This window comes from Lissotriton helveticus, chromosome 10 (assembly GCF_964261635.1).
Source record: "Lissotriton helveticus chromosome 10, aLisHel1.1, whole genome shotgun sequence".
NCBI classification, from domain to species: domain Eukaryota; kingdom Metazoa; phylum Chordata; class Amphibia; order Caudata; family Salamandridae; genus Lissotriton; species Lissotriton helveticus.
The window spans coordinates 296,253,605-296,280,677 of NC_136071.1; the positions used below are offsets into that span (position 1 = coordinate 296,253,605).

At 42.2% G+C, this 27,073-nt stretch overlaps 1 protein-coding gene across 1 annotated transcript in view; it reads right to left on the reverse strand.

Moving 5' to 3' along the window:
- LOC144784001 (uncharacterized) overlaps window positions 1–27,073 on the reverse strand; it is a 1,599,281-nt gene that overhangs the window by 604,577 nt on the left and 967,631 nt on the right. The gene's annotated exons all lie outside the window — the stretch shown is intronic.

Below are 27,073 nucleotides of genomic sequence, written 5' to 3' on the forward strand. Positions count from 1 at the left end.
TCGCATGAAAAAGTCTTTCCAGTTTATGGTTGGATCTGCACAAGTCCCCCGCACTGATGTCTTTCAGTATCTGGGGGTCATAATGGATGAGAAAATGAAATGGGGACCACTAAAACAGAGGAAGAGGGGAGACCTAGTGCATCAAACACGACCAACTTTAACGTTGCTTCTAAATTAGGTAGGAGACCGATTGCTAGGGCGCTCGACCTCGGACCTGGGGATCTGGGTTCGAGTCTCGGTAACGACGCCAAAACCTCCTGTGTTTCTGGGCAAATCACTTAATCTCCCCGTGCCTAAAATGAATGTGTGTCCGTCCTCATGTAACGTAACTGGTGCTATGTAAAGCGCTCTGATACCTGATTCGGTTCGGGTCTAGTTCGCGCTATATATAAAGCTCTGCAAAAAAAAAAAAAAGATAGATCGGGCTAAGTGTGTCACAAAAACCTTATTGCATCGAAATATGGGGGCACGTCACTATAAGTTACAAGTGGCTGAGCTTTTTTTTAAGTGTTTGTTAGGTGTCCCCCGTGGAATGTCTAACATGGTGGTACACGAAGAACTGGGGGTACCCTATCTCTGTGACCTATTGCCTCTCCACCCACTAATATTTTGGTTGATACTGAAGGAGTGTGTGACCCTCAATTATCCCCATCATATTCCCTGGCTCAGATACATAAAGAATAGTTTTGAAAGATTAGGAAGAGTAGAATTATATACAAACCCTAAATTCACAACTAAGAAGGATCTGGGGTGGGACAGGAAGTCCTTTTGCAGTCTAGGGAAATTAGAGAGGGAAGAACTGGAATTGAGGAAACCCAGTGTTCGCACATTTTTTATTCTGAAAACAACACTTATGACTAAGCCATATCTCCTGGAACCTTTAAACATGTATAAACGCTTTTTATTGACAAGGTTTTGCCAGAGTCTTTTCCACCTCCTGTTGGCCTCGCCAGAAGGGAGTAGTAGAGACCGGATTTTAGCATCCTGTGGCTGCGACAGTGAGTCTCCACAGGGTTTACCATATTTTTTATTATTTTGAAAGTATTATGCGACCCCCGGGAAGCTTTTATCATCCCTATTTCAAGGACGTTGGAATTTAAGCAGGTGGGTCCAGCTCTTATCTACTTACAACTGTTGCATGGAGATTCTATTTCATTTGTTCTTAATTCCCTAAAATCTGCAGTGAAGTTTTGAGCCTACCTCGACTAAACGGCAGTAGCTATTAGGGCATACTCTTACTTTAGCTATTTTGATGACACATATAGATTAGATGAAGCCCCTGAACTCGACTTTCTAATGGTTTCTTACTTTTGTGATTTAGGGTATACGCACTTTATAATATATTTAAGGCTATTTATTACATGAGATTTTATAGGGTAGTTTGGTCCATTATATGACGAATTTGTAAATATTTTATTAATCCATGGATGGCTTTTTTATGGTTTTACATGTGAAAACCGAATAAAGTTGGTTTGATTGATTGATATACTAAACTTCAAGACCAAAAAAAGGTATTGCCCAATTCTGTTCATCCAGTACTCAAGATGGGCATCAGCAACTAAAGTGCGCTGTAGTAGAAGAGAGATTATGCCAGAAGCTAGCACATATTCCAGACACTTGCAAATATGACTGGGGCTGGTTAACCTTAGCTTTGGTAGTGGGGAAACTGTGTGCTTTTAGCTCTGGTAATTCCTCAAATCTTCAGCAGAAACAAATGAGTATTATTCTTCAAAAACATTACTGTGTTCTTGGAATGTTGCGGATTGGTAAACATTATTGAGGGATCAGGAAAAAGTAAATTTTCTGATGTTTCATGATCTCTATATTTACAAAAACCATAAAGTGTTGACTCTTCAACCCAACCACTCTTGTCTATGACACTCCAGTCTATGCAATCCCAGAACAAATTACTCTGTTCTTGGAATTTTGTTGATTGGTATAGACTATTGAGGTGTTAGGAAAAAATTCAGTTTTCAGATGTTTCATGATCACTATGATAAGCCACCACAATGGGTATAGAAAACATGGCCACAGCTCTTGAGTTCACTCCATAGCCTATGGTTATGTGTTTTAAATGGTAGGTTTAATATGAAATTATCAATACGTTTATGCACATTTCCATGCATCGAGGGGCTGTTCTTGATTACTTTTCACTTTCACATCTTCTTTAGCACCTAATGCTTTAAGAATAAGAAACTACCCTGGAAAAGTTGGTTCAATTAAAATCTGAAGCATTAAAATGGAGCCCCTGCCTTGAACCATCAGGAGATGTAAATGTGTTCCTACAAAACAACATGGTCAACATTCTAAGGTAATTAAGATCAGCCTACAAAATTTCAATTTGGAATGTCAGGCAAGCCTTTTTTGAGAAGCATTGAGAAGTTCTAGTTTTAATATATACATCAAAAGATTAAAAAGAATCAACGAATTTAGTGATGGATTAAATAATAAAAAAATAAATGGCAACAGTGTCATTTAGGAAGCCCCAAACGTCTATGTAAAATCACTTTCAATCTGCAAAATGTAGATTTTTTTTAACTTGTATAGGCAATTGCTGCAGCATCACAGTACCGTGCCACCACTGAAAAACTTGCAATGAAGACGAAATGTAGAAGACCAGAGGGTCTACTAGGCCCCAGTCATTTACTACTGCCACTATTTAAGCGGGATGTTTTGTACTAGGCCTTATGACTGACTCTATTGCACAACACATGCTATCTTTCTTGTGTGATTCCTGATATCTGGAAAGACTAAGTAATACTTTCTCTACACAAGAAAATTCACATCACTGCAAACTCAGAGTGTATTTGAATATCAAGGCAAAGTAGTTAATTTCCCTTTCAATACATAATATGTCTGTTTGGGCCACAAAAATTATTTTAAGATAGAGCCTGAAGACAGTGCACACGTGCTGCTGTCACTTGGCGACTTATTGTTTTCAAATTTTAAAAAACTCTCAAAAAAGAGGCTTTTTGCTCTCTCATTACTGTGCTGATGGCCTACATCCTAAGATTAAGAACGACATGGACACCACTACTTATATTACTGTACTGGCTATGAGCATGTGCGCCCCAGTCCTTTTATTGTGAGGATTACTGGACCAGTAACTCCCGTGATGGATGGGTGTGAGGTGGGTGTGAGGGCAGAATCAGGGAAGGGGCTGCTTCACAGGATGTAGCTTAGTCTGTGAGATTCAGAGGGTGTGAATCTCACATTTCCCAACTACAAAAGTGGGAAAAACCAACACAGGCTTAGCCGACACGATTTTGGGCACCCAGACCCAACTACGAACCCAAGAGAGACTTTATTTGGGGGCTAGTCATACCTCAACCCCTCCCCCACCAAAGCTACGCCCCTACTCAGTGCTTCACTACATATACAGCAGGACACTACAATTACTTACCATTTGTTGGCATATTTATCACTCTTCTTTGCTGCTTTTTAATTCAACGTGCATGCAATATCATCACTACCAGCATAACTTTCTTGTCTTTATTTGGAGCATGACCCAAGTGCAGATTGATTCCCCTGAATTAGTGCATGTCTGCTGTGAATTTGGTACTATTTCTTTAAATGGTATCTGAGCATACCCTGGCAAAGATGGTTCAAATCAAAACTAGCCAATAAAAGAGTGTCCTGCCTATTACAGTCAGGAAATATAAATGTGTTTTTGCAAAGCAACATGTTCAACATGCTAAGGTATTTAAGATCATCCTACAACATTTCCATTTGAAAAGTCAAGCAAGCCTTTTTTTTGGGAGAAGCAATGAGAAGTTCTAGTTTTAATGTATACATTAATAGATTTCCAAAGATTCAACAAATTTATTGATGATTAAATAATAACAATTAAACAAATGGCAACAATGTCTTTTAGGCAGCTCCAAATGTCTATGTAAAAATACTTTTGAACAGTAAAATGTAGATTTTTGTACTTGTATAGGCAATTGCTGCAGCATTACAGTACTGGGCCACAACTGAAAAACTTGCAATGAAGACGAAATGTAGAAGAACAGAACGTACATCCTATGCTCAAGTCGTTTACCACTGCCCCTTTTTAAGAGTAATGTTATTTACTAGGCCATGTGTCTGACTCTTATTGCATAACGCATGCTATCTTTCTTGTGGATGTATGACGTTACAACGCATACTTTTACCACGCCTACCATTACCACGCATTTTTTACAACGCAGGATCCATGACAACGCATACCATTACCACGCATGTATTTACAACGCATATACTTTTACAACGCATACAATTACAACGTAAGTATTGGTAAGTATATAATATTTTTTAATATTTAATTTAATTTAAATTAATATAATGTAATTTAATTTAATTTAATTAATTTAATTTAATTAATTTAATTTAATTTAATCAATTTAATTTAATGTAATTTAAATTTAATTATATTTAATTTTTACACTGTACCCTTTTACCCAAAAACCCAAAACTGACCCTGAACCCAAAAAATACCCCTTTTACCCAAAAACTCAAAACTGACCCTGAACCCTAAAAATACCCCTTTACCCAAAAACCCAAAACTGACCCTGAACCCAAAAAATACCCCTTTTACCCAAAAACCCAAAACTGACCCTGAACCCTAAAAATACCCTTTTACCCAAAAACCCAAAACTGACCCTGAACCCTAAAAATACCCCTTTACCCAAAAACCCAAAACTCACCCTGAACCCCAAAAATACCCCTTTACAAAAAAAACCAAATAATATTTTTAATAAAATAATATACTTACCAATACTTACGTTGTAATGGTATGCGTTGTAAAAGTACCTGCGTTGTAAATACATGCGTGGTTATGTTATGCGTTGTAATGGATCCTGCGTTGTAAAAAATGCGTGGTAATGGTAGGTCGTGGTAAAAGTTGCGTTGTAAAGGTTGTATACCCTTTCTTGTATGAGTCCTGATATCTGCAAAGACTAAGTAAAATTTTCTCTACACAAGAAAATTCACACCACTACAAACTTAGAGCGTATTTGATTATCAATTATTTTTATATAGGAGAGCCGTGTGCTCAGAATCACAGGATGTTGAGGTGACGCTGAGACACAAACCTGGTTCCTCACTTCTACAGTTGGCAACTTTGGCCCTCCCGAAGTTATTAACTATGAGCGGATTTTGCGGTTTTGCGGTCCGCAAATTCTTGCGAAAATCCGCAAACTCGCGGATTTGTATCATGACCACGTGTGTCTGTAACTTTGCCACTGCCCCGAAAGGCAACGAGGTCCCTCGAGTGAGCTGTCCATCATAGTGAGGAAAGGGCAGGAAGAAGTTGCATCAGAGACTGATCAGAGCATCAGTTGAGGAGAAAGCAGCCTCCTGTTCACAGGAAGTACAAGGGGATTGCGCTAGAGAAACTCGTGGATGCACAGACCTCCATCAAGGATTACATCTAATTGTAGGCGGTAATTGTAGGCGGTATATATATGGAGGAAGCACACCTGCCTAGCCTCGACCGTGCTCACTAGTTGTTTGGGCTGATTATAATGCGTTACTGAATTTGAGCTTCAACTCGGGCTGCTGCTTATATCACTAACTGCTTCCTGTTGAGGTTTAATTTTTGTGACAGAAGCATCGTGCCAGGATGAATCCTGCCTGCATATTTATCCACGATGATGCCACCGGTTGTGCCATACCTCTACTCAACTGGAGTACTTTCTACTGGCTAATCAGTAAGTGCTACCTCGTTGGGTAAATGTATAGTGCTTTTGCTACACTACAGCTGTGTAAAGGCCCAGAAGAGTTGTCTCCAGTGACCATGTGTGTCTGTAACTTTGCCACCTCGCCGACAGGCGCCGAGGTCCCTCGAGTGAGCTGTCCATGATAGTGAGGAAAGGGCGGGAAGAAGTTGCATACCCTAGTGTGTGTGGGGCGGGGCTTCTATGCGAGTTCATATGCCTCTTGTTTATAAAGGGTCAGAGACCGATCAGAGCACCAGATGAGGAGAAAGCAGCTGATTATAATGTGTTACTAAATTTGAGCTTCAACTCGGGCACCTGCTTTATTTTTATCTGTAAGTGCTTCCTGTTGAGGTTTAATTTTTGTGACAGGAGCATCGTGCCAGAATGAATCCTGCCTGCATATTTATCCACGAAGATGCCACCAGTTGTGCCATACCTCTACTGCAAAAAAAATTAATAATCTGCCCGCGAGCAAATTTGCGGATTTTTCGGCAATTTCGCGAGAAATTGCCGAAAATCTGCAAAATCCATGAGCGGAACAGATTTTGCGCCCACCCGTAGAAATTATGCTATGGCCTCTCTCCAAGCGTTGTCTCTTTCTTTGCTGCAGCACTTTTCTTTAGCATCCGAACGAGCAAGATCTGCACATGCATACATTAACACACAAGCCTGAATAAATACATGTGCCTATGCAGCTGCCTTCTGCTCAGTGACCCGCGTGGGAGGGTTGACCTGGGTGTTTAGCTAATAATTTAGTCTCCCACAAGTACACTGGTCCTCGCACGCCTCACACTCCCACCCCAAATCAGCTCTGATTTAGGAACCAAGTTTGTATTTTGGGGAAGGGGGGCATTTTCAAATAGTGCGAATTCGACCCGAATAACATGTATTAGGGTGCTTTACATGAGTACCAGTCACAATACACAAGTTCACATTCATGTTTTTTAAAGCAGGTAGGTGAGTGATTTGTCCAGAATCACAGGATGTGAAGGTGACACCGAGATTTGTGAAGTGCACATATACATGTGTCACAGCAGGCATCAGCACATTGTTCTAAGGAAAGGGCCTGTTGCCCACCTTGGAGTCTGGCAGTGCCACAAATGGAATGTCAGAAAAGGAGAAGCTAGCTACCTAGGTTTCCAGTGAATTGTTAGGAGGGGCACTGAACATTGTCTTTCCGGAAGCACACTCAAGAATAAAACAAGACAAATCACAAAAACTACCATGGTCCATGTATCTCCAGTCGGTAGAGTGCCACTCGGCCTCTAAACTACAATGTTACCCCTGCACAACTCGTGGTCTAGGTGTAGCCCAAAGGTGTAAATAGACACCAAAGTGAACGCTCATGGTTCACTAGGCAACCAGTGCAAAGTGCATGTGTATGTGTCCATTTTGTGTCCTTTTGAGGCCTGCATCTTGTGCCCTGAGAACCCCACATTGGCAAAAAGGCTGGTGTCTCCCTCGTGTGCGGTGAGCACTCACCCCACCGGCGAGGCCATGCAGCTGATTTAACCCGCATGCTGCAAGCAGAGGACAGCTCCTCCGTCCAGCAAGGCATATCCTGCCCAGAGACCGCCAGCTGTCAGGGGACTGCCGGTGATAAGGTTATGTTCTGGGCCGACCACTGTCTCCCTAGATCCTGCTGCTTCCCTCCACACCTGCTGCAATGAGGCCTGTGGCAGTGAAAGAACCGCCAATCAGGGATTGTGTACTGCAGCAACACCTGGTGGCCCAGTGCTGCATCGCACTCACCTGTGCACGTATTGGCATTGCCAGACACATGGCTCAAGAGCAGAGACGTGCTGGCACATCATTGCGAGGTGTACCCCCAGTATGTCCCCACTCCCCAGTCGCATCCGTCCTGTGGCTGCCACAACTGCCTGAAACATGACATAGAGGCAAGGCTGAGGTCTCTATCTAAATCGATCCCTCATTGTGCACTGTGGGCTGCATAGACCCTCCCCAGGACTTTCCAGGCACTGCATGTCATACTCATAGGAACAGCATATATATAAGTTTAGAGACTCTCTCGTGTGCATGTCAAGAGAACAAGAAGGACATTGTACAAAAACAAAATACACACAATAAAGGGAGAATAGAAGGGTGGAAGATGCAGCTCTGGTGATCATCAAACTGTGAAGCACAATATTCAGGAAAAAAGGGTCCAGAAAAAAAAGGAAGAGGGACAAACTGTAGAAAGCACACCAGGCCCTGAACGGTGCCTGCCCCTCAACAAGGCGTGCAAGTGTCCATCTTTGTGCTGCTGCCCTTGAGCCAATTTGTTTATCCTGCCAAAGCCATGCCATGTTGTTGCAAGTGGGTTGGGTGCCTCCATAACAACTTTCAAGACATGCACAAGACCAAAGGCACTGTGAAGAGGTCCATGATACTCCATATGGGTGGCACATAACTATACGACTTGCTCGAACATCTCTCCCACACTGGAGGCAATGATGACTTTGATGCAATTGTAGCAGCCCTACACCAGCACTTTGACCCACGACTCAACCCAGACTATTAAATATTCAAACTAAGACAGGCCCACCAGACAAAAGACGAGTCTGTGAACATATTCTACTCTTGCCTACGCAAAGTAGCAAGCCCCTGTACAAGTATAAATCATTGTGACAATTGAAAATAAGAATAACTCCCACTGGGCCTGTTTTACTTCTTTGTAGGCTTATAAAGGCTCTATTTGCTAACCACAACTAAACGTAATTCATGTTAATTAAAGACATAAACATCCTGGTCTTTATCTTATTTTTTATTTTTCTAAATTGGAATTTATTCTCATTTTGTTATAAAAAGTTCAAAACATTTTTGTATATGCACATGTTGATTATTAGTTCAAAATACACAATCTTACACATTATAATGCATCACATGTGTGTCTTTGTTTGAATAAAATAAGTAAGGAACTGTAAAATCATTTGGAGACATGTTTGATACATATATGTACACCCAAAATCAACCGCACAGAAGCACTCTCTCCTTACACACAGCAGCATATTTTCACATTCAAATCTTACATATAACCCTCCCAACCACAATCACATTCACAGAAGTTCATAAAGGAGAGAGCACTTCAAAAAAAGTCTGTCGTTGTGTTGTAAGTTGGGATTTCAAACCAACAGGTCAACACACGTTTCGGTGGGATTTCTAATTTTGATCTACCTTTATCAGGGCCACCCATTTACATATTTTGAGGTTTGTGGATATTTGGGGGTGGGCATCTGAAAATGAATGCAAATCACATTTGTAGTGGTTTACCCGTGAATGCACATTACTGTAGAAAAAATAATTAAATTACCTCTTAAGTTTATCACACACAGCATAGAACCACCACCATAGATGAGAACCCATAGAGAGACATGCAACCAGCACTGGGGTAAACTTAAATTACACCACCTGTGGTTTACCTTATCTCCCTTCATTCAAAATGAATATCACAATGGGTGCAAAGTATGGCCAAACAATACTCCCAAACTACTCTATATTTGTGCCACCTACTTCAACCAAATTTCGTAAGGCTCTTTCAACTACCTCTAATAGCTCAAGGTTTTGAAAGTTTTGGGAAAATCTGTCCAGCCAAAAGCAAAGTTCAAACAATATTCCAAGGTATAAATGCAAGGTTTTAAAGAAAAAAAAGTTGGGAACAAGACATGCTAAAAAAAATCAGTAGAATCTCAAAAAGTGTATTCAAAAGCCACACATAGATTTCAGTTGCAAAACATTTTGTAGTGAATAAATTAAATCAGGCCACTGGTATAGGTTCAATCAAAACAGATTTCTAGCCAAGGCGCCATGTCCACAGAATGAAGAGTTTTTAGCTGTGTGGAACTATTTTTGTTTAATAACCTCGATCATAAGGAAACACTATCAGAAACCTTTATCTGGCTTTCTAGTTGAAAAGTTGTATAACATTTTTTTTTTCTATTGGCAGCATGCCAAGATCAAATCTGAGAGGGATCAAAGGCGTGCTGGATGGCAACCCAACTAAATTTCTAACAAAAGACTGCTCCACCTTTTTAAGATTCGTTGTCTGCTTGTGCCCCCAGAGTTCAGCCCCATAGGTTGCTGCCAACCTAGCCTGGCGGCAGTATATCTCTAGGGCTGGGGACACAGGCCTAAAGGTAGATGCCCTAAAGACTTTGCTTATTCCCCCCGCAAGCTGGGATAACTTAAGTGTAGATTTAGCGATCTGCATATTCCAACCAAAATTCTCTGTTAGGGTGACACCCAAATAAACAAATGTTTTAACCCTTTCATGGGGAATACCATTTAAAACAGGGTTTGGGTGTACACGCTTTGGGGGGTTAAAAATCATAAACTTTGTTTTCCCTAAATTGATTTCCAACCCCCGAAGATCGCAGAACTCCACAAAACCGTCAAGTATTCTCTGGATGCCCGATGATGTTCTAGACAACAGCAAGGTGTCGTCTGCGAACATCAGAGCGGGCACTCTACCAGTAACCAATGTAGGGGCATCGCTATTTTCCACACCATTCAAATGTAATAGCGTTGGCGCCAGTACGCACCCTTGGTGAACTCCTTTTTGGACAGGAAATTGATCTGTGAGTTCGCCATGCCTACCACACCTCACCTGGGCAAAGTTATTTGTGTGGAGCCTAGAAAGAATGGCTAGCAAATAGGGCGGGAGGCCCAGGTCTGCTAGTACTCTCCACAGTTTTTCACGCGGAACTAGATCACAAGCCGCCCGCAGGTCCACGAACACGAGGTAGAGGCTGCCGCCCGCCACCATAGCTGTCTTCCAGTACAAGACCTGCAAGTGAAATATTTGATCTAGAGTGGAGGTACCAGATCTAAAGCCTGCCTGGAGTATAGACAGTATCCCATTATCCTCAATCCACCCTAAAATCCAATCAAGGATAACCCTCCCCATCAGCTTTTGGGATATATCAATTAAGCTGATCGGTCTATAATTAGAAGGTGTTAATGGGCAACCCTTTTTTAGAATAGGCACAATTTCAGCTCCTAACCAGGTAGGTGGCAGGTAATCTCCCTGTAGAATGCCGTTAAATGAAGCAGCCAAGTAGGGGGCCCAGATTTTCGGTTGCATCCTAAACAAATCCCCTGGCAATTTATCCAAACCTGGAGCCTTATTAGGAATCAATTTACCTATAGCTGTCTCTACCTCAGCCAAGGTAAAGAGTTCAGCTGGAGCGGGACATATGAGAGCTGTAGTTAACTGTCCCCGCTCTTCAGCCCCGATGGTACTTTGGGACTGCTGAAATTCAAGATAACTAACAGGCTTTTCATCAGGCTCAGATATGCCATGGAGAGCACAAAAGTGGCTTTCCCAAATTGAAGAGGCAATATTGGGTGCAGGTGTGGGAGTGTGCCACTTAGTCCAGTTGCAACAATGGACCAAAATGATTTAAAGTCATTGGTACTAAGCGCAAATCCCAATTCCTCCCACATAGAGGCCTCCCATTCCTTCTTGGCATTGCTAATTGCCGTTTTATACATGACGCGATGAGCCCTAATTTCCTGCCTGTTATTATTTTTTATAGCTGAAAGAAGAGCCTTTTTGGCCTTCCGACAGGAAACGTTAAACCATCTAAATGTTGCAATTCGAGGCTGGTTTAACTTCTTCACAGGATAAAAAAAATCTTTGAGTGCGGCGACCAATTGGATATGTATTTCGGATGCCCTACCTAGGTGGCCAGATTTCCCCATATCCTCAATGAATGGAATGACAGACTCATATAAATCGGCAAGTTTACTAATGGACATCTGGAGGTCTGGCCATTTAACCCTACACCTACAGTTTGTTATTATTAAAGGCACAATGGCGAAATGTTCAGCCGGGGTTTGGTATTTCAACCCAAGACTCCCCGGTTTATGTGACAGGACCACAGCGTTATGGTCACTGTCAGATCTTTCAATGACCCTGAACTCATGCAGCCTGTCCCAATGCCTGGCCTCGATGAAAATATAATCGATTACTGAAGTACTTATTTTTAATCGATTAAACGTGTCTTTCCCTGGTCTATCAGGCTCCACCCTCCCATTACAAGCTCGTAATGATGTCGCTAGAGTAAATGACTGCAATTGCAGAACTAAAGGGGTCCATGCCTTGACCCATTCAGTCAATGGCTCAGGAATAGCCCACAGCAAGTCAACCTCATCCGGATTACTCAAATTCGGGTCCATAAGTGGCTCGAAGTGACAATTAAAATCTCCACCCAGGATTAACACGGTGGAGGAATCAATCGATTGGATAAAGGTTAGCAAGGTCTCGATAACCTCTGACTCAAGGCCCCGCCTAACTGGCCTTGAGTATACATTGATCAAGGCAATGTCCGGCCCATTTAACGTACTCAACAACACACACTGGACATCCATTGAGTTAGTTGGAATTTGAGATGCCTTAACTCCTAGGTGCGTACCAACCCATATAGACAGCCCACCCGAGGGCCTACCCCTCTTACCCATACTTGCCAAGACATCGTATGTTGCAAAACCCTGGACCCCACTTCCTTTTGGCGCCCAGGTTTCCTGCAACATACAGATATCATGTGAAGCATAAAAGAGCCCCACTCTGGGATGGGCAATTTATTCTTAAGACCCGCCACATTCCAAGAGAGGATTTTAACCTGGGCAACCGACCGGTCTTGTTTGGTTGGTTCACAATCCAAGGCACCAGAAGGGTCATTAATAATAAAAGTGCTAGGAGCTGTCCCCAACTCAGACTCACAGTTCAGTAGGGGTTGGTCATCAGGGGAAATGACAACTGCCGGTTGAATAGATTGTTCTGGTATCAGGACTTGCGCTAGGGGGCTAGGCTTAGTATTTGCATCTTGATTCTCATTGGCAAATCGCATATTAATAGGGAGTCCCATTTGTCAATCGCAATCGTCGAAGCCTGAAAGGGCATCGAACCTATTTGCGACTTCCAGCGGGGTAAATGGTAACAGGTGGTCCATCCTACTATTTCCTAGCAAATGGTCCATCCTCTTAGCTCCATTTCTATGGCTCCTGGATGGTACAGTTTCCCACCCGAATACATTTTCAGCAGTCATAGAATTTGGTGCCTGCATCATGTACCGGTTATTAAATGGTATAGATGATTGAGTCTGAGGGCATACCATAGCCCCGTGATAGGGTATAGGGTTCACTAGAGATCTTGGATAAAAATAGGTCAGGTCACAAGGAACAATGGAATTGCCTACGTTCCCAGGAATCCAATTTAGAATGTCTCTAACAGCTCCAGGATCTCTGAAATTGATAACAATTAGATCCCCCTTTATGTTTTTCACTCTGCTTCCCAACCAGGGAAGTCGCCGAACATGCAAAATGTCTCCATTAATGTTAAAGGGAAGTGGTCGATTTTGCCTAAGCCAATGCATGGTTTTGTTTTTTAGCTGAAAAAACCCTTCCCTCCTGCCTTCCTCTAGTTTCGGGACTCCCGTAAGGACAACCACAAAAGGAACCGCTTCAGGGGTAGTTCAACTTGACGCCCCCTGTATTTCTCTGCCCTAGATGGATGGACTAATAGTTCCCCTCTCCCCTCGCATTTTTCCTGTGGAAGATTTATTCCCTGCCTTGGAGACTTCACTAACATCATGTGGTAATGTATGTTGAACCGTTTTAGGGGGTATTGCCTTCTGTTTATTAGAATTCGAAGGCTTACTAGTTTTATTTGTACCCGTCTCGACAACAGGGGTAGGGGATAACAATATAGCTGCGGGGGGTGGGACTGGCTTCGCAGGGCCCTTAAATAACCCAGCATTATTACTGATAACCAGCTCTATGTCCCCCAGACGTTGTTCCACTCTCTTTAGCCTCTCTATTATGGGTAGGATAAATGACCTAATTAGATGTTCAAAACTTTCAAGAGGAACAGCAGACAGTGCTTCCTTAGGCGGGCAACATAGAGGAGTAGCTGAACCTGGTGGAGTCGGTACAGTCATTATTGGGGCATTAGAAATTGGTGCTGTGTCCGTGGAAGCCATTGGTGTTGGAACAGTTGGTACAATGGCCTTTAAGGTAGATGCAGTTATTACATTCGCCTTAATGGTCTTGCCAAAGTTTTAAATCATAAGCCAAAACAGGCACCTGACATCTCAGAAAATGTGGGTGACTTAAGGTATGAACACACACATGGGTGCACATAAAGGTTTGTGCGCACATTAATGAGCATGTGTGACTCAAAATACTTAATATTACTACACATGTTCTACAATGTGCTTCTGCCTGATACTGCTGCTGTTCAGACAGATGCATGCAACTGCAAACTATCTCATAAATGCATCCTCACAAAAAACATCCATCGGGATTCAGACAACAGCACCAGTTAGCCTAGTTTGTTACCTATTTCCATTGTAATCCTTGTCTGTGTTTCATCGCGTCTCCGGACTGGCTTGTCTCCAGAAAAAAGAATGGTGGCTCGCCATGTTTTCTCAATTGATAAAGGTACCATGGAGGATGTAAAGCGACTATTCTCGTGATACATAAACCTCTCTAATTGAATGAACGGGCATTGTGTGAGGACCTGTGGGCGTCATCTTTGAATGTTGCTCCCACAATATGGTATGGCTGGTTAAACATATCTAGGGCTCCCTGTTTTATGGTATTTTTTTTTTTACATTTACATCTGTGTTTATCCATATTTATTTTTGCCCATGTTATTGGTATTTATCCATATTTATGTTGTGTTTTGAGAATAAATGGAGCCATAAAATAGTTTAGTTCCATGTTTAATTAACTTTTACATGTCCCGATTTAGCAAATTAAGCAGCCACATATACCAAAACACTTCACTAACAAGGACATATCAGCATCATACTACAAATACATGTTAACATAGGCCTGTATTTAAGGAACTTGCTTTCTGTTTTTTAACTTTCCATGATGTCTATCTGCTCAGCTGTTGCCTGGAATTCATGAAAGACAGCATGGATAGTCTTTCACAACAAGCACTATTTTCAGTATTTTTCCGCTTTTATGAATGAATACAGAAAGGAAACACATTGTTTTCTGTATGTATCTGTAAAAATCAGTAAAGAATACCGTAAACCTTAAACATATCTAATTAGAAGGATGGGCATCGTGCAAGCACCCGTCTGTACCATCTACGATTGTCGCCCCCACGATATGGTATGGCTAGTTGAACAAGTCTAATTGCATTTATTTATTTATAAAGTTTTATATAGCGCGGACTAGATCCCGAAGGATATCAGAGCGCTTTACAGTTGTAGGGAAGGTAAAAATCAGAACTTGAGCCAAACATGGGTAGTAAAATAGACATAAGATCAATAGTTCACGTATAACAAATCAGATACAGTCTAGAGAGGACAAAGGGGCTATATGAAGTAGCGTGGTGATATAAGGGTATTAAGTGAATAATCAAACATGAATAATAGTCAACAATATAGTAAAATCTAAACATGAGTTATATGGGGCTTATACTAAGCATTGAATCAAGTGGTAAGCAGCCGATAAACATTTACAATCATGGGTACATGCGCGCTGGGGAAGAAAAATCATATACAAGGGTGAATCATGCTATACGATGAACGACACCTTTCGGGCGGAAAATATAGTACAAGAAAGGTATATATATGTCCCTCCTGTTAAGGTAAGAATTTCTTCATGAGGAATTTCTTTGCTTCCAGTTAGAAGGCGTATTAAGTGAATAATCAAACATGAATAATAGTCAACAATATAGTAACATCTAAACATGAGTTATATGGGGCTTATACTAAGCATTGAATCAAGTAGTAAGCAGCTAATAAACATTTACAATCCTGGGTGCACGCTCGCTGGGGAAGAAAAATCATATACAAGGGTAAATCATACAATACAATGAACGACATCTTTCGGGCGTAAAATAAAGTACAAGAAAGGTATATATAATGTCCCTCCTATTGAGGTAAGAACTTCTTCATGAGGAATCTCTTTGCTTCCAATTTGAAGGCGGCCTTGGAAGAGATCATCTGAATTTCGGGTGGAAGAGAGTTCGAGATTTTTGGAGCAAATCCCGAGAAAGCTCAGTGGCAAATTCTTTTTTTGCTGAAGGTCCGTGGTTTCAGGAGGAGGGAATTAGCACTCCTTGATGATCTACCTCCTCCAGATAGTTTTAGTTTTTGTGCGAGGTAGGTAGGGGTTTTGAAGTGGAGGGCTTTGTGTGAAAGGCAGGCAATCTTCAGATGAATTCTAGCTTCATATGGTAGCCGATTTAGAGATTTTAGAACCGGAGAGATGTGTTTATTACGCTTGGTGCCCATGATCAATCTGGCCGCTGCGTTCAGAGAGGCCTTTAGAGGGGCCAAAGCGTATTTGGGGAGTCCACATAGCGTGGCACTGCTGTAGTAAAGTCTAGGTAGGACAGGCGCTTGTACCACTTGCTTGAAATCTGCTCTCGGTAGAAAAGGTTTCAGATTCCTGTTCTTAGAAGGTGGTTGGTTCCCTTGCACACGTTGCTGATGTAAAACTTCATATTCAGATGCTTGTCCAGAGAAATTCCTAGGGATTTAGCTGAATCGATGATGCGGTGGGAGCAGTTGAAGGCGGTTAGTTGGTTCATCCATAGGTCGATATTAGGAGTATATTTCGGAGGAGATATGAGGAGGAATTCTGTTTTAGAGGTGTTTAGCAGGAGGTGGTTCTTTGTCAACCAATTTTGGGTAGTCAGGAGGGTATAATTGAGTGAGGTGATGTCTTCCGGAGAGGAGATTTTTAAATAGAGTTGGGTGTCGTTTGCATACATGTGGAACCTAGTGTCCAATTCATTTAAAATGCTAGCTAAAGGTTCCAGGAACAGATTGAAAAGAATGGGAGATAAGGAGGCTCCTTGGGGAACGCCCATGATGACAGGGGGGATGGCTGGGAGAATGAGTGATTCGCTTTAACTCTTTGGGTTCTGTGTTGCAGGAAGGACCCAAACCAATGCAGCACCTGACCTGAGAGGCCCATCCTATGTTCCAGAATGAATAGGAGGTTGTCATGATTAACAATGTCAAATGCGGAGGAGAGGTCAAGTAGGATAAGGAGGCAGGATTAATTTCGATCAAGCATTGTTAATATATCATCAATCAAGTGAGTGAGGGCTGATTCGGTGCTATGACCACTACGAAAGCCGGATTGATATTGGTCCAGGAGGTGGTAATTTCCAATGTGTGCACATAGTTGTGATTGGACGCATTTCTCCAAGAGTTTGGCAAGGGTAGGAATACTAGAGATAGGTCAGAAGTTGTTAAGATCTGTAATATCGGCTGTGGGTTTTTTCAATATAGGCATTACCTGTGCCTCTTTGAGGAAGCATTGACTATCTTTGTCCAGAAGGGGGTGATTTTGTCCTTCACTACTTTGAAAATATTAGGTGGTAGCGGGTCATTGAAGTGATTGGATGGGTTGATAATCCGCAATACCTTTTCGATATCATTTTTGTTAAGGGGGGTAAAGGTGTCCCAAGAAGCGTTATTCTTGATACCCCATCTAGTTGGTGTTGTCTTGTCAGGAGCAGCCCGTAGGAATGCGGGTTCGATGGGTGGCAATAGTGTCTTCCTGGTTTCCAGATCAGTGATAAGCCTATTTTTTTCCGGAAAAAAAAGGCAGCCAAATCAACACAAGAGGGAGATATGCTGTCTGAAGCTGAGTGGTTAGGGGCTGCTATCGATTGTTATTTAACCTATTCCAATAGTTTTTTGGGTCGATTCGCCGCTTGGTTAAGTTGGGTTCTAAAATAGTCCGCCTTGGGACAGGCATTGTGCGGGGTCATGTGGACATATCTTTAAATATTGCTCCCTCAATGTAATATGACCAATTAGACATATCGCTGTAGAATGACAGCTAACTCTGTGATGTGTCCTGGTTGATCTAAGACCCTAATGTCCAATAAGATAGTGTATTTTTTATCTGCCCTCTCAAATCATAGTCCCTAGTTGATCAGGGTACTCAAGTACTCGGATCATGATGGCTACTTTTAACTATATCAGAATTGCACATCAAGTTTGAATAAGAAAATAATACTGATGACCCTGGTGTCTGCCATTCTCCATGAGTGTAAGGGTCTAGTACAAATTCATACAAGGGAAAAAAGAAAAAGAAGACAAGGAGACTGTGAGGAGCCATTGAACATATTGCGAGAGACTATTGGTCCATGCCTCTCAGTAGTATAGTGCCCCATCCAATTATTAGGGACTGCTGGAATGTTATGCAGACTCTATTCAAAGCGAATCACCTAATTCTCCACGTTATTTCTTCTCGACACACATTTGACTTTGCAGGTACAGACGTCTCAATTTTGGGATCTCTGCCCACAGAAGTCTTCTAGGATGCCATCCAAGAAACCCTATCAGGACTAATTGGCCTGATATATTCTGACACACTGGAAGACCACCACGTGATGTTGCAAGCCACACTGCAATGACTGACAGATTGTAGACTCAACCTCCACCGACAGAAATGCTCCTTTTATAACAACTTGGTTGAGTTCTTTGGCTAGCGGTTCTCCAGCAATGGGCTACAAGTCAACCCAAAAATTGGACTCCATCAGGTCAGCGGCTTTCCTACAGAAAGCATCGAAAGTGAAGAGCAAATTATCGCGGGTGCTTCATTCCCAACCCAGCCACTCTGTCAGTACATTTCCATGCTCTGACCAAGCATGGCCATTCCTGGGAGTTGGACAGCAGAACTGAAAAAGGCACTCTTATATGATGCAATAATGGCCTATTTTGACCCCTGTTGCAGAACATAACTGATTGTGGACTTGAACCCCGTAGGGTGCTGTCCTACTACAAGAAAGAGCAGAAGGATCATGGCTACCCATTGCATATGCAAGCAGGGCCCTCACCAACACAGAAACACGCTACGCCCAAATTGAGCGTGACACAATGACAATTCGATGGGCATGTCAACACTTTCATTTATACTTCTGCAAACAGAAGTTTCGAATGGTGATTGACCACAAGCCTTTGGTTCCCCACTTCACCAGCACTGCCAGAAATGCATCACCAGGCATTAAACGATGGACTGTGCAATTCAAACCAAAATCCTTCAAAGTTATATACAGACCAAAGCATCAGCAATTCAGCTGATTACCTGTCCAGGCACCTAGCATCAATTCCTGGGAACATCAACCCCTCAGAAGAAGACAAATGCGCTGAAGAGTTCATGAGAATGATAGTCCGGGAGACTTGTCCAAAAGCTCTGTCCATGGAAGAAATTCAGTGGCCACCGAAATTGAAACCAGCATGTCCAAAGCCAAAGTGGCACTATGAAAACAACAGTGATGACATTTTCTAGATGGCGCAAGAGCCTACACTACCAATGAACAAACAATGATGAGTCAACTGTGGAGAGTGCATGATGAACTCAGCACTAGTGATGCAGGACTCCTGTTATGAGGGTGCCAAATAGTGATGCCATGAATCTTACAGGCGAGACTGCTTGAATTAATGTACCAGGGACACCAAGGGATTGCATAGATGAAGATTTGCCTCAGAGACAAGGTGTAGTTTCCAGGGGTGGACAAATGGGTCAATGAACGAGTCTGCAACTGTCACTCCCCCACCAGTGATCACTGAAGAAGCTTGCCCACTGTGGTCATGTGTTAGCATACACTCTGGCAGTTTCCCTGATGGCAGTCTCACTGCTGTAATGGTAGACAGTCACACCAAATTCCCCATGGTAGTACTGGTACATTCTACAGCATTTAGAAATGTCAAGCATGTTCTTGAAAAGATATGCACAATACTAGGGATCCTGGAAGAAATAAAAACAGCCAATGGGCCCCCATTTCAAGGACAAGAGTTCCAAACTTAGCTGAGGAGTTTGCATATATGGCATCCGAAAATAACCCCACAGTGACATCAGGCTAATGGCGAGGTAGAGCGCTTTCTTAGCGCCTGAATCGAGCACTCAGAGTCAAGGTAGAGTGTGGAGAAGATGCCAAGTGCTGCCTGCACCGATTCTTGACAGCCTAATGTCAAGCTCCACACAGTACCACAGAGTGTGACCCAAGCAAACTGCTCATGAGAGGATGTGCTTGGGACATTATTCCAGCAGGGCCTAGCTGGAGCCCCACAGTAATAGACATCCAGGCTATGCAGGAGAAACGGCAAGCCAGAAATGACAAAGCCTCTTTCCTACCCCAAACTGAGTTCTCCTCATTTTTCAATGTTGAGCATTCAACTCATCGAGCCAGTATGGAGTCTAGCTGTACCCATGTCTTTGTAGAATGTTTTCTCTTCGCAAGTTGCACATGACATTTGCATTTGCTCCTGAAGTTGTTCTTGCCTGTATCTTCAAATGTTCCCCAAGGCCAAGAAGTGCACTTCTTCATGGTCAGACTTAGGTCAGCCTCTAATTGAGAAACTTCAGTCTTTGTGTAGACCTGGCTGTTAATGAAATTAGTATAATGGCAGCACAGCAGTAAAAGTGCAGCACGTTCAGTGAATCCCTGTTATCCTTAGATCCTATTGCCACTGCAACAGATGCACTATTGTTTGCTACACTATGGAAGGACCCTAAGGTCAACCTTGCCATACCATTTTGACATGCAAAAGGATTTTGATGCAGCAGTCCATCTCTCCCCAACAATGCCTCACTAGGGTAAGGTGACTAGCCATGCCTTGTAAAGTGCCACCATTGGTGATAGAGGGGCTTATGAGTAGAGACATCCATCCTCAATTTGTCTTAGCTGCAAGAAAAATATAAATAAGCCCTCATCTGGAGTTCCATGGCTCCCCAGAATTCTGAGTCCTGAGATGCACACACAAATCATAGGTTCTTTTTATATACAACACATTACCAGCCAAGATGGCCTAACACCTTTTGCACACACATAGGCATGATAAATGTCTAACAGGTATAAATTTGCACATTCCTAGTACCGAGCTTCTGTACTAACAGTCCAATATCTGCCTTATAGTTTCTTACAAATACATTTGAAAAAATCTACCCTGAAAGGGTGAAATCCCGTAACAACTTTACAGTCCTTCTGTTTGGGTCTTAGCAGTTGTTCAAGACCCTCTTCCTTGTTTTAGGCCCATGATTGCAAGTCTGGCCTATTGAGAGAAAGTGCCATTTTGGGCATGATCACCCTCTCCGTTTTCTGGACCGATGATTTTTTTTTAACTCTGTGCACTGGAGCACTGCTAATCAGGTTCATGTGCATGTGCTCTAACCTCTAAAATCTGCTAACATTGGCTAACTGCTAATTGGCATATTTTACCTTTCGTATAAGGCCATAGTGTTTGGTATAGAAACACCTGTGGCATGGAAAATTTAAATGTCACCTGTGGAATAGAGCGCCTATTGTACCACCCACCAGTGCGACGAGGAAAATATGGCTCAAGCCTGCCATTGGAACCTGACTGATGTAGGCCAACCTAGCAAATGTATCGTTTTGGCTGGACAAAACATTTTTTTTTTTAAATCTGAATAAATCACCACTATGTAGATCCAATAGTCTACAAGGTAGGGTGCATGGTATTTAAAAGTGGGACATGTAGAAATGTAATCTTACTAAATCCCTGCAGTGACAAGCGCCCAAAAGCTATGGGAGGCTCTGACTGTCCTATGAGAAAACTAGAATACAGGCAAAAAATATTAGTTCTGCTACTGTGATTTGGGACTTGCTTGAAAAATTGTTCAACCACTATTTTTAATGTTTCATCAAAATATAATCTAATGGTAAAGTTCAATTTTTAACAAATACTAAGGACAAGTAACATTTAGAAAGTTACTATTTTCTTGCCTGAAGCGCCTGGAGGCTAATTTGCATTAGCCTGACAGAAGCTTCATGTCACTGTTTGACCTTAATGAGGTGTGGAAACTTTCCAAGAGCAGCAACGATGGCGTAGGCCTGGTGACAGGATAGACCACGGGCAGAGAGTGTGACAGATATCAGCCCCGGAAGAATAGGCTGGGGAGGTTTTAGAAAGTTAAGTAACTTGAAAGAAACAAATATAAATCCTGCCCATTCATACTTTAGTATAAGGGGAGGTATCTGGAGGGAACAGTCTTTGTTCTTTTACCCTAAGTTAGCAGTTGAGAATGGGAACCAGCCAAGTGGGAAAGGAATCTGGTCACAGATTCAGTTTTGTATGGCTTAGTAGAGAGAGGACTGTTCATTTAACTAAACACACACCTGACAGTAACACAAGCTCACTTTAAGAGTGGAATGCCTGTGCCATCTTGGACTTCCATAGAATAGTGCATTCTCAGATAATCAGCAGGAAAGTTCACAGATTCTGCTGAAAAAGTGGGTGTGCTCACCCCAGTAGCTGTTTCCCATTAGTAAGGAAGTGTTCAGGTCACCCCAACCCACTGACTGGTGAACCATATAAAGCTGGAACCCTTTCTAGGCACATGGAAGAACAGAAAAAGGGCTGCACCTTCGAGGGAGGCATGTGCAGAAACCTGAAGGGTTAGACCTGCCCCCACTTGTAGCCAGGACTAAGAAGTGGATTCCAATGGTCATGTATTTTACATCCTAAGTGGTTAGAGGGACACAACATGCTAGAAGAGGCTTTTTTACTGAAGTGGCTACATACCAATTACAGTTGGACTAAAACTTGACCCTGCTGTTTCCTCTGCTGAAATGTGTCTTGAACCCTCTGTGCTGTCCAAGGGTTTTAGTAGTGTCCAGAAGGGCCTATTCTGAAATCTCAGAAAAATCTGAATTAGGAAACATTTTTAACTGCCAAACATCCAGAGGACCATCCATCTAAGTCAATCAGTCTAAGGCGCGATGTCGCTATGTAAGAAAATCAAGTTGGTCCTGCTCTGAGCCTTTTTGCTGCTACAAAAAATCTTTTCAGCAGACCCTCATGGCAAGCCTATCAGACTCTAGTGTCACCCCATCAGATACAGTGGTTTCTTTGGATTCGCTGAAATAATATGATGAATATGGGGGCCTGAAGAGGGATGTATGACGGTACGACGCGTACCGTCACAACGCGTGCTTTTACAACGCGTCCCTTACAACGCAAGTCGTTACCACGACTTGCGTTGGGGGTCGCGGATTGAGAATAGTATAATTTACTATTCTAACACCAGTCCCCGTGGACACTAGGGAAGGTGTTGGAATAGTAAATATACTATTCTTAATCCTCTAGCGCCCTCCAGCGCAAGTCGTGGATACGACTTGCGTTGTAAGGGACGCGTTGTAAAAGCCTTGCGGAGTAAAATCCGCATGGTAAAGGATCTTTCCCCCGGAAGAGCATACAGAATACCCAACCATCAGAACAGAACATATAACAAATCCACATGTAAGGACATGTATTTTAGAGAGCAAAGTATACTCACAAAGAGGGTTTATTTCAAACAGTAGTGATCCTGGTGTCGCCAAAGTGCAAGTGATAAGTTGATATCGTGAAAGAAGTGCACATGTGCACATGTAAAAATGACACGGATCACAAATGTATGTATAATTCTATACTCCAACACTTCCACTAGGGTTTAACCCCTTCGACGCTCATGACGAGCTGAGCTCGTCATGGAGTTTCCATTGACTTCAATGGAAATTACATGGAAAGCAACAAATAGGCTTAGCATCCAAGTGGTTAAGGGTAATCTGCCCATGATTTAACTAGTGTCAGAGCCAAATATTTGTCCACATTTTGACTAGTAGAACAGATTATCACGGCCTTCTTCAATACAAGAAAAACAGATAATAATTTGCATAGGTCCATGACAAAGGAGGGCCTTGAGAAAAAATATCCACATTCGCAGTCAGGGGTAAAACCTCACCACATATCGGTAAGAACGTCGAAGACCTTTAGGCTACCAGTATCAACCAACAATTGCTTTCTGTCAATTTAAAAAAAGAGAGAGGTGTGGTGCATAAGTGGCCCTTTTATACATATTCATTACCAAACAAAATGTACCCATGTCATTAGGCAACCGCTTGGGATAGGCCTTAAACAATGTGCGTCTTAACCTAATGAAAATCAACAGAAAAAAGAGAGAGACTACATCGCTCAAAGAGGACCAGTCAGCTGATGAGCTGTGTCTAACTATTTAATGAACAAAAAAATATTTATCTCACCCAAGTTCATCACAAAACTTGCAGACAAGGGTGGGTGGACTATCCTCCTAGACACTGAGATGTATTGTACTGAATTATTAGGGCATAATTAATCACACTACCCTATACTAAGGGTTATTCCACTCAAGGACATTGAGAGCGCGACCTCAGTCGCATTGCAGGAAGGTTTTTTAGCAAAATGAGTTTGACCTGCTGAACAAGAAGTATTCTAAAACTCCCCCGATTTACACTTTACCCAAGATACATAGGGAGCTAGGCCATACTCCAGGAAGACAAGTTTGCATAAGGGGACAAATGAAATTGATGCCCCACATCTGACTCTTTATTTTAAATTGTCAGAATGCATGTGTTGGTCGATAATGTCAATCTAGAGGTCAGTGAATTTGTTAACTAACTATTTGAAGTAAGAGGTCTATTAGGATGTCGTGCAGATCGCCACCGCCCGGAAGTGGCAATCTGCACGACATCACAGCACAATTTACCCCCGCCATAGAGGGTACCATGGTGGACAGAAAGTCCGTCCGCCGCTTTTCCACCGGTAGGATTGCCAGCCGGGCGGAAAAGGCAGACAATATTATCCATGTTATCATGTGCAATTTGAAAGGCCTTCCCATGGCGGTGATGCTGCCATGAAAAGGACAGCGGAAAGTGCTTTGGGGGCTAGTTACGGGCCCCCGGTGGGTGGGGGGCTGCACTTGTACCCCCCTTCATTTGCATTCACAAGGTGGCAGGCACAGCGCGGTGCCTGTCACGTTGTGCATGCCAATGAACAACATGCATATTTTACATTGCGGCGGGTGCTGCTTACAGCGCCGCCCACCACAATGTAAAATATGTGGGAAGCAACCGCCATGGTGGTGGTTGCATCCTAATGGGCCAAGCCGGACCGCCGCACCTCTGGCGGTCAGTCCCGTTTGCCGTTATGGTGACGGGCGGACATAGGGCCCTAAGTTATTACACCAGGATGCAAATGTGGATATTTGTAGCACAGCCCCACACCCATTGTCATGGATTTATCGGCATTGTTATTGGACTTTTTCAGTTGCTGCATGTTTTTCTTTTCCCAGGAAGACCCATGATAAATTCTCCTAACGGTCAAAACCTCAACAACTTATTTTGCTTAGCCACTATTGAATCATGGACAGATTACCCTTGTACACCAGTCAATGTCTTGGAGTACTTACATTTGTACCATTTCAGTTTTTACAGTCGTAATTCATTCACAGTGTCATTTTATCACTTATACTACCTCATCCTATCACTTACACTACAGCTACATTGGGAGTACTGTCACTTGAAATAAATGCTTTTTGTGACTATACTTTTCAGTCTAAAGTATATGTCCTAACATGTGGATTTTTTTGTTTGTTTGAGTATGATTGCAGAGTGTGCTGTTAGGGTCCCCTAGGCTCATCAGGATATTCAGTGAATCCAAAGGGACTACTGTTTCTTTGACTCTTCAATATTACCCCGGGTTCCTAGGTATATATGGGGTTGTCTGCTGGTACACTTAACCTCTCAGATACAGCTGCAGCCTTGCCTCACTGGAGTAAGTAAGTAAGTAATCTTTATTATATATAACTAATTAAAACCATTACAAAAATACAAAACCAATAAAAACCACTCCCTTTTAAAGACGGTAGTTTAGAGACTAGAGTGTTACAAGCAAAAAACTAATAAAATGAGAACAAATTCCCACGGTAATCTAAATCAGTGTCCTCTTGTTCTTTTTCCCCAGGCAGTATTTTTATCTATTCCCAGGAGAGGCAGAGTTGATGGATGGTTTATTGCAGTATGTGTTAGTAGTTGAATTAACTTTTCTGTGCAAATAAGTCAAGTAATTTGCAGTTTTAAAAAAGAGGGCAACTCGAGGAGCGCAGCAAAGTTATTTCTATTCAGTGATGTGGATGGATCAAAAGATGGCAAGCTGTTAAAGGCCAAAGTCTTCAGTAGCACTGGTCTAGGTTTGAGATTTGTAGTTCATTTTGACCTTTGTTTCATGGCAGAAGTTGTTTACTAAGATAGGTGAGGGTGTCCTGAGGCATTCTAGAAGCTGTTTCTGTGCTTGACAGCTTGTCTTTTATCAGTGCTGAAATGTTACTAACTTGTAGTTTATCTACGGTCGTCTGGACGATTCTGAGCTAAAAAAAAAATTACTATAGGCCTGATTTAGATCTTGGCAGACAGGTTGTTCCTTCACAACGATGACTGATATACGGTACACCAAAATATAAATCCCATAGGTTATTTTGGGATTCATATTATGGGAGGGAGGTGCAAATTCTGGACTGCATGTACCATGATGCAAAGGAGCAAACTTTTCTGATATGATGTTATGTCTGGCCACATTTTTTTCCCTGCCCAAACTGGTTTTCATGACCTCCTCTACCATTTATCACACATTCCTTATGTTCCTTTTGTAAAAATTGCACGCTGGCCAATTGATTACACTTCATCCAGCCCAAGTCGAAGAGTACTGCTGAGACGGAGAGTACGGCCTGAGCCGGAGAGAGCGGCCCAGATGCGGAGAGTACGGCTCAAGCTGAAGATTCCAGCCCTATTCCAGAAGTAAAGATACGACTTGTAAATGACCTCTGTGAATACCAAAAGTCGTAAAGTTAGACTTTAGTCTCAGATTGCATTTGTGAATCAGGCGCAGTGTCTTTAGTGATTGACATAACACTTGAAATAAGGCTTTAATACTTACTATAAAAATAATCTAGCATTTGACCTGTCTCAAACAGATTTAATTTGTACCAAAAACATAAAGTAATCTAAACAAACTTTAATTCCACACTATAAGAATGATACTTTTTAGGGCATTTTTTCCCAGTTATGTCAAAGTAAAATTGACTATTTTGTATGACCAGTAAAACTCTACCGAAAATATATATTTGGCATTGCACATCAAAGGACCAGAGGGGGTTAGCTTTCTCAGTAAATTTCTAATGTGTGGCCAGCTTACTTTCTTTACATGTTTGAGTATTGCAAGTTATTAAGGTGTCTCCCCTTGTCCTTCCCGAATCCATTCACACGTGTATTTTATACCTGCAACCGGATAACCTGTTCCAATAAGCTGCTATCCTCAGCTCTTCCTATTTTGGCTGCTACTCATGTGTGACACATACTCAAAGACTCAAAACAAATAGGTGGTCTGGCAACTATGGGATGCGCAGACAGCAGATATAAACTCTATAGCCTGTGACTAATTTAGAAGTAGAAGGCAAAGTATTATAACATTTAATATGACTTTGAAGATACCATTTCCTTTTACATAATCATCTTGAATGTAGAGCTTAGCTATGGAACCAGCAGCCATACACATCTTGCAATCTCTATATTGTCAACCATC